This window comes from Monodelphis domestica, chromosome 1 (genome assembly GCF_027887165.1).
Source record: "Monodelphis domestica isolate mMonDom1 chromosome 1, mMonDom1.pri, whole genome shotgun sequence".
NCBI lineage: Eukaryota > Metazoa > Chordata > Mammalia > Didelphimorphia > Didelphidae > Monodelphis > Monodelphis domestica.
Window position 1 is genome coordinate 665,302,985 of NC_077227.1, and position 16,112 is coordinate 665,319,096.

At 42.3% G+C, this 16,112-nt stretch overlaps 1 protein-coding gene across 2 annotated transcripts in view; it reads left to right on the plus strand.

The window, feature by feature from the left end:
* Positions 1-16,112, plus strand: part of THADA (THADA armadillo repeat containing) — a 449,835-nt gene that overhangs the window by 381,140 nt on the left and 52,583 nt on the right. The window lies entirely within an intron of this gene.

Here is a 16,112-nt window from a genome sequence, read left to right on the forward strand (position 1 = left end):
TTTTTAATTGGTGGTAGCTAATTAAGAATTGGTTCACCAACTTATCCACCCCTACCCATACCTACATCAAGAGGAACACATATACGGGGGAAAAAACCCTTGTCCTCTTCAATTATTATCCAAATTCTATTAAAAAGGAAGACATTGGGATTCCCAAGGAGAAAGAAAATGAAAAAAGCAGAGGACTAGATGGAATCTCTGCCCCAAATCCTGGACACAGGATTATACAATAATTCTTCCTCATATAGGAATTAATACAGTATATGAAAAATAAACTCTCACAAGAGGCATTCCTTTGATTTAACCATTCTCCTCTTTTAAAATGAAAGCACTTTTGGAAAGAGACAACTTTGACTTAACACCCAATACGTAATTATATAATGAATGGAATACATTAAACTCCCTGTGTTTCTCCTGACTCCTTTACTCCAACTAGACAAATCGTTTTGGAGAAATGTAGGTAGAGTTCTATCTTCCTGAGCTTTAGTTCTTTTCTCCACCATTTCTGTGACTTTTAAGCATACTCATCCTCTTCTTCCCTCCAGTGTTTATGCTTAGATTCTTAGAATCTTCTCTACTTTCACTTCCAGGAATTCAGAGCCACTTGTCCTATAAGTAGTTCTATTATCATCTCTTTGCTGTGGCTGCAAGGCATAGAAGTAAGGTGACTTGGGTTGGAAGAATTCAGGGACAGGTGTTCACCTTAAAGAGAAAATGGAATGTACTATAGTATAGCCTGTCACACCAGCACCAAGCTAGGGCCCATCCACACCTGTTTCTTGATACCATTTGCGGGTGCATTTGGGTCTTGGATTCTGTGGGAAAACAGACTGAGGACTAAGAGTGAGAGCCTTTCTCAACTGAGTAACAGAGGCATGATGATGAGTAGATGACCCCTGATGGGCCCCTAAGCCTCTGGAGTGCTATTTTTGTGTGTTTGATTTATTTGGAACAGGCTTTGGGTCAGTTGCTTATACACAGCAGTGACAAAATCCAACAGCTGTCGCTCCCCTGAATAGAGTGAGGACTGGAGACTGGCCCAGTAGCTAGGTCTTGAAATGGCCCCCTCCCTATTGGTCAGTTGTCTGAGGTTTAGTAGAGTTCCCTCTATCTCCAGTTTTCACCCTGATTGTTAGCTGCTAGGTGCTCTTGAGTGCCAATCCCTGGGATTGAAATTTGAAGGACTCAAAGAGAAGAACCCAAAGGGACTGGTTATAAGGCCTGATCTGTATCAAATAAGACTTGCATAGTTGCCAATTTAAATTCAGGTGCCAGAATATTTACATAATCACAAAATTTAAAGCTGGAAAAAAACGTAGGGATTATTTAATCCAACGACTAAATTATTTTACCAATTTACAAATGAAGGAATTTAGACTCTGAAAGATTAGGTGATTGGTCACAAGGTCATATAGCTAGTGAATCTTAAGAGTTAGAATCTGAATCCACATGTTCTGAGCCTAAATCTAGTGTTCTCTCTACTATATCTTGCCATGGCTAACAGCAACAAAAATATACTATCCTATAAGATCCTTGGGCCAAAAGAACAATTTCCTCCCACCCTGTCCTCGACTATTAGCCCTGCCTACTTCTGTAACTCCACCATTGAAGGTAGTATAGAAACCCTTCACTTCATTGCTACTCCGGGAAACCAAACTATCTGAAGCTGAGCAAATTCCATTCTTGTTCGGTTTCCCCCAAATAGCTATGTGCCAAGTAGATAGGATCTTGTCTTTCTGTCAGGCACCAACTACAACAGTCCATGATTGTTTTTTCATCTGTCAAGGCAAAAAGTGGAGAATATTGTGCCTGTGGCTCAGCATGCTCTTGTGCTTAGAGAGTCTTTGTTGTCAGGATTTTTATTTATCTTTCTGTTAATTTCTTTGAGGTCTCTCCCAAAAAGTATTTCCCCATCCCCTTGATTTTTAAAAGCTGGTATTCCATTAGAAAATCTAAGCTTGTTGACTCTCTGAGGCTGTTTTTACCTTGGGAGTGAATAATAGGCACCCTGTAATAAGAGGACTCATGCCAGCTACAGGGGAAAGAAGGAAAGAAAGATTCACAGAATAGCATTTCTGGGCCTTGAAATACCACTAATTGTGTGACTGAATAAATCTTTTCACCTCTCTTGTCCTCAGTTTCTTCATCTGCAAAATGAGTGGAATTTTTCATCTTTCATATGTCATAGACCCCTTAGGCAGTCTGGTGATGCCTTTGGAGACCTTCTCAGAATAATATTTTTAAACCCGTAATATAAAATACATAGCATTGCAAAGGAAGCCAACTGAAGTGGTTATCAACTAAAAAATAAAACCCAAGTTCATGGACCCCAGGTGAAGAACCTATAGATAAGATGACAACTACGATTCTAGCTCCCAGTTCTAGATCTAGGCTATAGAAAGAGAAGGGAGGAACCACAGAAGACAGGAACTTTTGATAAAGTACCTTCAGAATTGGGGAGGGCAGAGGAAGAGATGGAGGAAAAGAAAAGAACCCAAAGTAGGTGAGTGGGTATCAGTGACAACATGGCAGATCCTTGCTCTACAGGAATGGAAGCTATTCTTTCTCTTTTGGTTATCTTTATTGCTAGAGCTCAGCTCTGATTGTGTCATCTCTCCCATTCAGTAAACAATGATGGTTCTCCATCACCTCCAGAATCAGATGTAAATTCCTCTGGCAATTAGAGCTCTTTATAACATGACCCTCAGCCTTTCCAGTTTTCTTATACCAGACTTCTCCTCATCATCCCCTTCTCCATCATGCACTTGGCCATCGAGTAACACTGGCCTCCTCACCACTCTTTCTCACACAGGAAACTTCCACCTCTGGCCATTTTCCCTGGGTGTCCCACATGCCTGGAATTCTCTCCCTCCCCATCTCTGCCTCCCAGCCTCCTTCCCTGGTTTCCTTCAAGTCCCAGCTAAAATTCCACCTCCTACAAGAAGCCTTTCGTGATCTCCTTGAGTGCTAGAAGACACCATTTTTTTTGTTGGTTATCTCCATATACTTATATGTGTAGTTTGTGTATTACAGTTTACGTGTTGTCTCTTCCATGAGACTGTGACCTCCTTGAGAGCAGGGACTGACATACCTCTCTTTCTATCCTCAGCCTGACATGTTGTTGTTTAGTCATTTTTCAATCATGTCCCACTCTTTGTGACCCATTTTGGGGTTTTCTTGGCAAGGATACTGGAGTAGTTTGTCATTTCCTTCTCCAGCTCATTTTACAGATGAAGAAACTGAAGCAGAGTGAAGTGACTTGCCTAGGGTCACAGAGGTAGTAAATGTCTGAGGTCAGATTTGAACTCAGATCTACCACTGAACCATCTAGCTACCCTGGCACATAGTAGGTATTTATCAAACATTTGTTGATTGACCAACTGACTGATTTGTATTTGGCTAAACATCAGACCTCCCAGTGGAACTCAAAAGAGACAACATAAACCCCTAGCAGGCAAGATGAGTCTTACACAGATGGTTGTGTTGTGAGTTTAACCCACCCAGAAGAATCCTGAGACAACAGCATGATTGTTATGGATAACTGTTTACTAAGTGCTTTTATGGACCAGGCTCTAGGGATTCAGAGGCAAAAATAAAACCTTCTTATCTGTGAAAACTTGGCTATTCTCAGCAGTGCATTGATCTGGGACAATTCTGAAAGACTTATGATGGGGAATGCTCTCCATCTCCAGAGGAAGAACTGTTGGAGTCGTCTTTCACATCAGTGTATTTATGGTTCTATTTGGGGGTTTGGGTTCTGCATGAGGATGCATGCTCTTATAACAGTGACCAACATGGAAATGTGTTTTACATGACAATAAAAATGAAAAACAGAAAATAAAATAAAATCATCCCCGCCCTAAGGAGGCTCACATTCTACTAGCAGAGAACGATAATCCCAGGTGACTGTATTGAGAATTATAAAGCTTTTTTAGTCTTTAAAAAGCTTATGGATGCACCAATACTTTGGGGACCTGCCCTATACAAAATCCATATGAAATAGTTTGGAGAGGAGGGTGGTAGGTGCTGGGAGGGACCAGGAAAGGCTCCAGGTAGGAGGCAGTGCTTAAGATGAGTCTTGAAGGAAACCAGAGAGTCTAAGAGACAGAGATGAGGAGGGAAGCACACTGAAAGCATGGGGGTCACCCTATGCACATGCACAGAATTGAGTCATTGAGGGTTATATGTGTGTGAGAGAGAAACTCTATGGAAACCGGTTTGGCTGGGCCATAGAGTAAAGGAAGGGCAGGAATGCATCCCAAACTGGAAAGGTAGGTTGAGGGGGGGAGGGGTGAGATATTAAGAAAAAAACCCATGGACAAGTGTACAGAAGTAGAGGAGTCAGTGCTGTCAGATGCTGCCAAGATGTCAGGAAGGATAAGGACTGAGAAAAGCCCATCAGATTCAACAATTAAAAAAAGTCAGTGGTGACACTGGAAAGAGCATCCTCAGTTGAATGTGGTGGTGGAAAGCCTGATTGAAAAATGAAAAATAAGTTTGAGAAATAAGTGAGAGGAGTCCAGAAAGTGGAAGCAATAAGAACAGGCAGCTTTTTCTAGGAGTTTAACTGAGGAAGGAGAGATATAGTACAGTAGCTTGTGGATTGATGCTCTTTCTTTGTTCTTTAGGATGAGAGAGATTTGATAGTGTTTAGAGGTAGTAGGAAAGGAATCAATAGATGAGGGGAAATTGAAGATTAGAGAGGAGAGCTGATTGTGGGGCCAGTCAACTGGAGCAGAGAGGAGAAGATGAGGTCCAGAGTATATAGAGAGAAGTCAGTCTTGGTGAGAAGGTCCAACTCTTTAACCGTAAATGAAAAAAGAATGGTAGATGGTGTCAAGGGCTTTTGAAATGTAGGGAAAAACAGAAGAGGCCAATTGCTTTGATTTTCTCAGTAAAATGTAAGACAAGGTACTGAACTGACATGGTGAGACAGGTGCAGAAAGCTAGAGAAGAGAAGAAGAGAAGAGAAGAGAAGAGAAGAGAAGAGAAGAGAAGAGAAGAGAAGAGAAGAGAAGAGAAGAGAAGAGAAGAGAAGAGAAGAGAGAGAAGGTTTAGAAAAACCTCTTTGAGCAGTAAGAAGAATAAAATGAAATTATTTATTTCAATGAGGACCCAATTTATTACAGAATTTGGGAGTTGAGATAGACCTCAGAAACTATCTAGTCCAACCCACACATGGAAAAGAACTGTCCTTATAATAGCATAACCTACCAGAAGCAGTCCAGCTTCTACAAGGAGATGTCCAAGAAAGTGAAACATCTCTTGAGATAGCCCATCCCATTTTGAGATACCTTTCTTTGTTAGGAAGCTTTTCCCCTGATTCTTTGTAATTCATATCCTTTGCTTCTGCTTTTGCTCCCTGAGACAAATGGAGCTAGTCTAATCTCTCTTCAGCATGTTAGCCCTTCAGATCCTTAGGCAGCAGTCATATCCACTTGGAGTCTCCTCTTCTTCGAGTAAATCATACCCAATTTCTTCCATGGATCCTCAAATGACAATGACTCAAGGCTGCTTCACCATTCTAGCTACCCTCTTCTGGACATTCTCTAGCTAATCAATGTCCACTCTAAACCATGATGCCCACAACTGATTCTCCATTGTGGTCAGAGGAGGGGAAAGGAGAGTGGGACCATCCCTTCCCAAATCTTGGAAGTTCTTCCCCCACTTAGTTCAGACTAACATTGTGTGGCATTCTTGGTTGCCACAGCATTCTGATGACTCGTATTAGGCTTGCAGGAAGACTCCAGATCCACAGCATTGTCCGTGCCTACTAGTTCAATAATCTTATATCCCCATCACTTAGTTCAGTGCTTAACACATAGTAGGTGCTTAATAAATGTTTATTGACTACAAAATAAAAAAAAAAAGAAATTACTTTGGAGACCTCCAAATGATGTTTGATTCCTTTTCAGTTATTTTTCAGCTGTGTCCAACTCTTTATGACCTCATTTGGGGTTTTCTTGGCAAAGATATTGGAGTGGTTTGCCATTTCCTTCTCCACCTCATTTTACAGAAGAGGGACTGAGGCAAACAATTAAGTGACTTGCCTAAGGTCACACAACTAGGGAGTACCTGAAGCTAGATTTGAACACAGGAAAATGAATTTTCCTGTCTCCAGGTTCAGCATATCACCTAACTGGCCCCCATCAAGCTGCTCTTGATGCTACTTCTTTCTAAAAACCATTTCCCCTTTTTACATGTTCTCAACTATCTCTTTATTAATTCATTCTAGAATTTTTCCAGGAACCCACACTAACCTATAATCTATAGACTCTGTTTGCTTTCTTTTTTTAAAAAAATTGAAATAGTTGTCTTTTTCCAGCCTTTCCCATTTTCCATGATTTTTTAAAGTATCACTGGCAGTGGCTTAGCTTTTCTACCTGCCAGTTCTTTCAGGACAGGGACTTAGTTCATCTGGGCCAGGAGACTTGAATTCATCAAAGGTAATTGGGTGCTCTACAACTAACCCTCTATCAGTCATCTTTATTATATTATTTTTCATGGAAAAGGCTTTTTTTACTTTCAAGAAAAAAAGAAATAAAATGAAAATTGAGCAGCTCCTCCCCTCTATTGTTAATTGTCATTATCCCATCTGCCTCAAGCATCAATCTGATCCTCCTATTCTTCTCCATTTATTTCTTTAAAAAAAAAACAACCCACCACCATTCTTTTTGTTGTCCTTAACTTCCCTTTTGAACCTTGGTTTGCATTCTGGACACTTTTTATAGGAATAGAACGTGCTTCTTATCTTCCATCACCTTGCTTTGCTCCAGTCGTTTCCACTTTAAAAGATTTCTTTTTAAAATCTTAGTTGATTATTGAATTCCCTGTGCATCCACATTGATCTCTTCAGACAAATCCTATTTTCTCTCCTCTTTAGAACTGCTTCTTTTTGCATCTTGAGAATTTTATTCTTCAGGGCCCCCCATCCCATTAGAGTGACTTCCCTTGAATTATTTCTCTCCCTAATACCCCCAATATTTCCTCTGAACTATTTAAAATTTGCTTCCACCAAAACGAGAGTGCATGTCAGAGCAGGCCCAAGCTATCATTCCTCTTTCACAAGCTTAAGGATAGAGTGGTCATTTACCCCCAAGGTTCCCATCATTTTTACTCCTGTAGCAAGTTCCTCTGAGTTTAGTGATAATTTCCCCTGATTAGTTCTTCCACCTTTTGAAGGATGCCATGAACACTAAGGCATTCCTGGAGCATTACCAGGGCTGGACAGTTTATGATCAAGGGAGAGGTGGGAGAGTTTGGGGGAGATGGTGGAACCCAGGGGTGTCACCACTTTGGTCTGTTCTTTGCATCTCTGGGTTTCCTGAGCCAACATCTTTTCCTCAGTCATAACAACAATAAAATAACTCTTAAGACTGACCCTGAGATGTGACCGAATGCTCAGGGGATAGGAGAAGAGGGGTCAAAGTATTACTGACTTTTTTTTCCATCTCCCAACCTAAAGCTACTGTTAAAATCCTCTTTCCTCTCCATTGCTTTTCAGTCATTTTTCCCACTCATTTATGGAGACCTCTCCAAAGCCCCCTTCTTTTCTCTGCCCTGCCTCTGACATTTAGAAAAGGAAAAAAAAGATCTTTCTCCCAGTACAAATAGATCTCTGTTATCTGTGACTATGAAGAAAACAGGGTTACCGATAGGATTAAATGAAGCTCCAGAAGTTCAAGTGTTATCCCGTTTCTGCTATTAAGGTCAAGGAAGGTAAATGCCTGACTGTGAATCTCTGCGTCTATTGCCCTTACTCAGGGATCTTGCGTCAGGGCCAAGGCATCTTCCGGATTATTCATGTTCAGTTCCTTGTGGATTTGACCAAACACCCTTTTGTGTTGGAGTAAGTCCCCTCCCCTCCTCCCAAAGCTTTATCTAGCTAGCCACCGTGCCTCTTGGGCAAGCTCGCCCTTTTCTGAGCTCTTGTAGCCCTTACAAGCTTTCCTACCAAGCTCAGCATTTGATCCTAATGGTGCCTTGTTTTTCCTCCATTTCTCATGAGTTAGTCCCGACTCCCTAACCTACCTATTGTAAGAAAAGACTCTTCTTACAGATATCATACCCGGTTGAGACCCTTGTTGTGTCATTTTCCCCACACTAATGCATTCCTTGAGAACAAGGCCTGAGTCTCCTTGTATCTTACCCGCCTATGGGCCCAGTCCAATGTGCCGATGCATTGACCTCCAAGTTACCCATCTCGGGGCCAGTTTTCAGATTTTGTTTTTTTTTTCCCTAGGAAAATTCAAAAGATGTAGACCTGCCATTGGAAACAGACAGACAGGAAAACAGAAAAATAATCCATGTATGTGTCTTGTAGAACACTGGTGGCACCATCCCAAAGTGGAGATTTTCTGTTATTTCCTCTACAACCTTCCCAGACTGATCAAGCCCTGCCTTGTCTTATGGAGAGAGGATTTGGACAGCCATGTGCTGTTCCTCCTGCTCGGAGCTCTCTCCCACTTTTCACAAGTATTTATAAATCAAGCCTCAGCTGCTGGTCCTTGATGCACCCAGCCAGGGCATGGGCCAAGGAATGGAAGAGGCTCTGAGGTCCCTTCCCCAAGGACCCTTCTCCATTCAGAAGAGACGAGGGCAGCACTCACGGGTGGGTGAGGCGAGCGCTTTGCTCAGCATAATGGTCATCAGATGTTCCCGAAGGTGGTGAGGGCTTAGCAAGGGAGGAGGAGGGACAGGATGTAGAAATATGACCCTGGCTGAGATTAGAGAAGAGAGCAGCCGACAAACGGTAAAGTGGAATTGAGGAAGAGAAGGAGGAGGCTGACTAATAGAATCAGATTTGGGTTGCTAAGAGCAAGGCAAGGAAAAAAGGAGGAAGCCGGTCCCTTCTCGGTTCCCCTAAAAACATTCTCCCAACTCCCCAAATGGACAGATATGTCCCAGCCTGAGGGGACCACACAAGTGAGTCTCCCATCCTTGAATGTAAGGGAGGGAATGGACAGAGAGATAATCAGCCCTGGGTCACTGTGACATTACACAACCTGCCCATAGCAAGATGTCCAAGTCAACAAGGTACCCAGAGCCTGATGTGGGGCGTGGGGCAGGAGGTTTGAGAGAGGGGAAACCTCCCACCAAGTTGCAGGGCAGAGAGTTCTAGAAATCTTCTCTTCCTACTCCCTGCCTTTTGGCAGGGCTTTATCTAACCCATTCTGAACAGATCCTATTGGCTGAAATGTGGAGGAACCTTCCAGAGTTCATTGTTGCAGCCCAACGATTGTAGTCTGTGAGCAGTTGGTCTCCATTTCTTTTGTTTTTCCCTGCATCTTCCTGTGTGTACTTATGTCACTATCTCTATTTTCTGACCCTGAATACTCACTATCCCCTTCCTCAGCCAAATGGTCCTTGGAACATTTGACCATTATTAAGTAGGATGGAAAGAAAAGCTCAGATTCTGCATTTTTGTTTTTCAGTCATTCATGACATATTAGGATCCTGTTCACTTTTAAAATCAGACCAAGGGCACTGAAATATTAGAATACACTGGGTACACTGGGACCTCTAGATCATTCTTATTTATATTTGTACCCAGGCAATTATTGCTCATCTTCTTTTATTATGGTTTGCTTCCCACACCATGAGTGTAATCATTCCCATTTATTTTTCCTATGTTCATTTTGCCCCAAATTTACAAACCACAGCTTCCATGTTAAATCTGTTTTGGGGTTTATTCAGTTTATTTCAACCAGTCTGGGTTATAGGACATATCTTCCTGTCACTAGTCTAGACCAGAAGGAATCCCTGTAGATTCTTTTGGGCCACCACTGTGGCAGGACAGAATCTGTGGGATGCTTGTGCTCCCTTTGCTAACACTGAATCCATACTATTAGTAATGGCCTTCCAAGTCTACCACATTATAAGAAATATCCAAAATGTTGACGATTTAGTCTGGAGGACCAAAAAGAGATGTACTACAGAACACAACAAGGTTAATCTAGGGTGACTTCTAACAAAGGTAGAATTTGCTGATTGTTTCGCCAAGATGGGCCCAACACCATGCCCATCTCTCTCCCTCCCCTTACTTGTCCACCTAAACTAATTTATCCCTGATAATCACAAAATCTCATAGTTGGGAGAGACCTCAGAGGCGATCTAGTTCAACCAGGATTTGAATAGGCATCTACAATATTCCCAATAAGTGGAAATTGAGCTCTTCCTTGAAGATCTGTGGTGAGAGGGAACGTACTACTTCCTATGACAGCCCATTGCACTCTTGGCTAACTATTAGGAGTTTTTTTTCCTTTCATCAAGCTTAAATCTCCCTCTTTCCAACCTCTCACTCACATGGTAGCCCTTCAGTACTTATAGGTCTTCCCAGTTCAACTCAACAAATATTCATTAAGCACCAGCTACATGGAAAGCAGTGCGCCCAAGGCTGAAGCTACAAAAACCAAAACCTTTTATGCTGAGACTTCTTTTCTTAAGGCTAAATATCCCCAGGCCCTTTGACCAATCCTCATAGGAGCCATTTTCTCATTCCTTCCTGTCTTGGTCTCTTACCCTAATCCAAATCTCAGAAATGGAAATTTTCCAAATCAGGAAATGATGTTTATTCTTGAAGAAAATGTACCTCAGATGGGTACACAGCCAAGCCCTCTAAAAGTGGATCAGCCAAGGCTGGGGTTTTAGGTTACCGTCTGTACTGCCATTGCTCCCTAAGGACCATGGAGCCTTTTCATCTAATTTTTAGCATAAATCTCTTCTGGACATTGTGCCCTCCCTATTACAATGTGACCTCCTTGAGGTCAAAAAGTGTACTGCTTATCTATTTGTATCTGAAGTGCTTTGCACCTAGGAAGGGCATAATAAATGTTTATTCATTCATTCATTCATTCCATGTCAGGTCTTATCTTAGAGTCTAGAACAAATGGACATACTCTATTACAGCTTTTCCCCTTGCTCTTAAGGAAACTCAGTTCTAAGGACAGTGTCAGGAACTACTCAAGATTTTCCTGAGATACTCCACCCATATTGACCAAGGAAGAGTCCTAGGGTGTCCCAGTGGATGGCCCCTTGTTGGGCAGGACCTCAACAAAAGCCACCTTGGTTCAGTCTATGGAAGACCCATGAAGATGGATTGCACTGGTCCAAGAACTCCCAAGAGATCCTCCAGCCCCCTAGCAAAAAGAGCCAAGGGGGAGATGGTGGCCACCAAGCCTTGCCTTAGGCAACACTATGGTGGGACTTCCTAAGTGCCCTGTAGGGTGGCTAAGTTCCTATTGGTCTGAGATAGCAGCTATTGTAGCTGTGCAGTCTCTGGCACCCCCTATTGGAGAGATTGCTGTTGGACAGGCAGTTCTACCATTGAAACTGCAAGTTTTGCAACTTGGAAGTTAAGGCAATAATATTAGATTCTCCCTGAAACTGGGGTTGCAGGGCCTAGTAAGTAGAATATATAAGGGGATGGAGAAGAGAGGTACTCAGAGAAGTTATTAAATAGGGAGAGGGGAAAGTCTATAAAAACAATAATAACTAACCTTTATAGAACACTTACTGTGCCAGGCACTGTGCTAAGTGATTTTTACAAATATTATCTCATTTGGTCCTCTCAACACCCCCTGGGAGATAGGTGCTCTTGTTATCCCCATTTTACAGAGGTTGATACTGAGGCAAATAGAGGCAAAGTGACTTGCCTAGGGATACACAGATAGCAAATTATCTGAAGTCAGATTTAAATTTAAGTCTTTCTGATTCCAAGGCTTCATGCTCTATCTACTTATTGTCCTACCTATAGGATGATAGAATTTAAAGCTTAAAGGGACCTTAGAGAGATCAGGCTAGCTCCCCATATTCCACAAATAAGGACACCAAGGCCCAGAAAAGTGGACAGGTAGGAAGGTCACAGATGTAATAAACCAGCCATAGAGTCATAGAGGAAGGTCTCGAAAACACATCCTCTGCCTATAAAGCCAATGCTCCTTCCATTATTCTATGCTTTCTCCTTTAACATGTTCCCAAATGAGTATGGCTATACAGTTTAAATAAATGAGAAGACTATTCTCTGTTAGAATCCAAAGGTACAGTTTCTGGATCCAAAGTGAAGAAAGAGATGGAAAGTTAACTTTGTCCTGTCTTGACCTGCTTCCCAGGTGCTCAGGTCTTTGTAGTCAAGAAGCTGGCAGGCCCCAACCCATCTGTTGTTGATGCCAGCATCATCCCAACTGGGTCCTGCCACCTTGACCACTCCTACCTAGTCTGTGTTTCTACAGAATCACACACTTGAAGCATTGGAAGAGACCTCAAAGTCCAGCTTGTCCAACTCACAGTGAAAAGGAATCCTCACCATCCCATACCTAGGAAGCAGAAAACTTGTTTCTGATGAAACCCACCACCCATTCCCTCTTTAGGAAGCTCTATCATTTTCTCTTGCTTGACAATAAAATCTTTACACTTAATACTAGCTGAGAAATCGTTGTTTAGGGGCTCAACATTTGCTGATGATCGATTGATCACCATGTCCCAGTGAAGCCAATCCTTTCCCTCCAAGATCTTACAGTCTACAGATCACCAAGTGGAATTTCTTTTATGAAGCCTAGAGCAGCATCACTTCATCATTCAGCACCACTGGGCCGTCCTTTCTTCCCTTCCACCTGTATATCTTCCTATTTTTCCCCCAAGGCCAGCCCATGTTTTGTCCTCTCTGACACAGTAAGAACAGAATCAGAAGAGAGTAGATGTAGCCTCAGTACAAGAAGGGCATTCCCCTCTGCCCTAGGGCTACAGAGAGGAGCAGTGTAGCAATTGCTGGTTCATTTAGACTTCCCACCATCATCATTCTGTGCATCTAGAATGACCAAAGGGGAGAAGAGAAAAGGAAGGAGCCATGAAAGGCAGAACCTTTGGCATAGCAGTGAAGCAGTGGGGTGAAGCCCAAGATATTCTCTCCTTCCCAAGATTGTTCCACCTCACTAGTGTCATTCCCCCAGAGCTGACCCATGACCCATTATTCCCCTTTTCCCAGGAGCCATATCTGGTCTGTATCTCGTATGTTTCTGCCTTGATATCCAGCCAGTCCGTGAGTTTTTGTGCCTTGAGAGCAGTGAGAGCCCAAAGAGGGCTGGCTGAGTCCACTAACTATCCTACAAGGCTTTAAGAGGAACCAGTGGCACAGCTCCTTTTTTATGTGGAAGATGTTTTCCTCTTTCATCAAGGCACTAAGAAGACTTTGGCACTGAGGGGATTCCTAAGCCTGAGGTCTGGGATTTGAAGAACTTACCATTTTGGTTAGAAGGAGGGGAGAGAAATTAAAATCCTCCTCCCCCACTCCCCACCCCTTGACAGCCCAAGTCTTGCTGTAGTGATTCCAAGAAGGCTACCAGCATCACAGACCAAGGCAAAGAGTTGGAATCCTTAGAGTGGAGGTGGGGTCCTGGGACTCGGATTAAGTAAGGAAGAAGTCATTTCTCAAAGAAAAGGCAGAAAGGCTATTTGTGGTTCAGAAGAATTAATGTCAGTATCCTAAAGTTCTAGAAGATAAAAGCCAACTTTGAGGCTTACAAAGAGGCGAGTCATAGAACTCTTTAAGGGTTTATGTCATCCAACCCCCTCAATTTACAGATGAGGATACTCATGTCTAGAAAAGTTAAGTGATTTGTTTGAAGTCATGAAGCTAGTCCTAGGAACTGGAACCCAGGGCTCCTATCCCCTGACTCCTGACTGATATTCCAATCTACTGAGCCTCATTTTAGGAAATATTAGTAATTCACATTCACATGGTCATTTAAAGCTTAAAATATACCTGCACATTCATACAACACCCTTTGAGGGTAGTAATGTATTATTCTCATTTTACAGCTGAAGAAACTGGGGTTTGGTCATTTTCCTAGTAACTGGCAGAGCTGAGACTTGAACCCAAATTCAATGTTCATTCCTCTACAATATGCCATTTTCCATTCCATATATCCCATTCTAATGGAATGGAAAGTGACTATAATGGGGGAGTTAGGTTAATGATGGAGATGGCTGGCAGAAAAAGTGAGTGCCCCTGGAATGAAAATGGTACCAAGCAGGAACATTCAGAAGAGAGGAAGAAGATAGCCAAGAAGGTATACTGGCCCCAAGAAGAGAAATGAGATGTTTCAGAGGATTAAATAACTTAAAACTTCACTCAGTAATCTAGAAAGTGTTTGTATTCATCTATATGCGAACTTTGGGTTGAGCAGAAGACCTTGACAGATGTAACTCATAGTCTTAGAGCATTGCCTTAGAGAACTGAGAAGCTGAGTATATCTTGTGATCCACATAGATAGGTTATATTAGACAGAACTGAAACCCAGTTTTTTTAGACTCCAGTAATAACTCTTGATCAATTATATCACAATCTCTATCCATCCTTAAAGTTGAAATGTTAAAATCTATTCCTGTGGGTAAGGATTGTTTCATGGATCATATTTGTATCCCCAACCTCCAACATAGTGACTGCCATAGAATACCTATTTCTTAATTGATTGATATGGGCTAGATGTATATTTTAATGGATTTGTGGAAATTCCTAATGAGAAAACTCTCTGCTAATTCAAGTGAGAACAGTTTCTGCAATGTAGAGTATTCAAGACCTGTCTAGAGCAGTGGCATCAAACAAACAGAAGCAGGGACCACTAAACCATATATAAGGATCCCCACTGGTCAAATGTTGCTTTAAAAATCCATATGTTACTATTGGTTATATCTTATTGTATTTTATTTAACATAATAAGTAATATAAAATAAAATATTTAACACTAAAAAAAAAGAAGTTTCAGAGGAGCTTTTTCTGAAACCCTAAGCAGGATGAATCACCCCTTGAAATCTATTGTAGGAATCGGCACCACATGGCCTTCTGCTTTCCATCCCCCTTCATTAAGCCCCCTGTGAGCATACATAGGAGACGGGAATTGGGGGGGCTCTTGGCAATACAAGGACAGGTCCCCGATTCAATGAGGTGGGAGGTCAGCGTCGCCCCATTTCAGGTCTGATTTATTCCCCACCCCGTCATTTATCTGTTCATTCAAGGGGAAGCCGTGTAATAGAGGCTCATAACAGGAACAGTCTGAACCCCTCCTTTAATGTGCTCCAGTGAAGTTTCATTTTCAGACAGCGTGTTTCAAACCATCGTGTCCTCAGCTTGTGAAATTGTGGTGCTGTTGCGTCACTAGCACCAGGTCATTATACTTTAGGAAAACAGATGCAGACTTAGTGCGTGGTCTGGGCTCAGCATCACCTGCAGACTTCCTGACCTGGCTCTGTTGCTGGGGTGATAGGACGGTTTCCATAGCGAGCCTCCCTGTGACTAAACCCCAGAGAAGGAACAACGACAGGCTTCCCTCTAGGAAATGAAAGTGCTCTTTGCATCATTTCTCCCTCTTCTGTCATCTTGCAGAAAGCCAAGTCCTCACCCACCCTCTTTCCTTCCCCTTCCAAGGAGAATGAAGCCTTTGGGCCATGTGTAAGAAGCTCGCAGTTGGCGGTTTAACCTTTCTGAATCAGAGATAGGTTGTGCGTGTGTGCCTGACTTAGCCTGTGGAAGGAATGACTTCAGTTTTCATATCTGCTTATTTACTGGCTAAGCCAAGCCAGATTACCAAAGTCAGGACTCCAAAGAGCCAGGGACTTCCTAACTAGCTCCCTGGTGGTTTTTCTCTCTCTGTGCTCTGATTTTTTTTCTCCAGTTTTGCTTTTTTTTAACATTTTTCCATTTTTCCCTTTTTTCCTCCATTTCCATTGGGCTTCTTCCCCTCCTTCACTTAGCACACACCAGGGTGTTAGCTTCTCCTTTTTATTTAGCAATACAATTATCCTCCTTCATTGACTGAACCACTTGCCCAGTGACAGGAGTTAATGACCAGTCCCCCCCTCATTTCATTTTGTGGACTGGTGGGTGTATCAGAAAGCCTCATTTTTATCATTTATAAAACAGAAGTAAATACCTCAGAGCTTCTTTCGTATTCTCTACTCCTTTTAATCCCTTCCCCTATATCAACTAACCTCCCCAAACTAGTATTTATCTCCAGTGCCTTTGCCCTGAGATAGTATTATAAGATGGCTTTTCCTTACTTCTCTCTCCTCCTTTCTAACCAGGATGTTATACTTAGGTGGTGATGATCATGATGAGA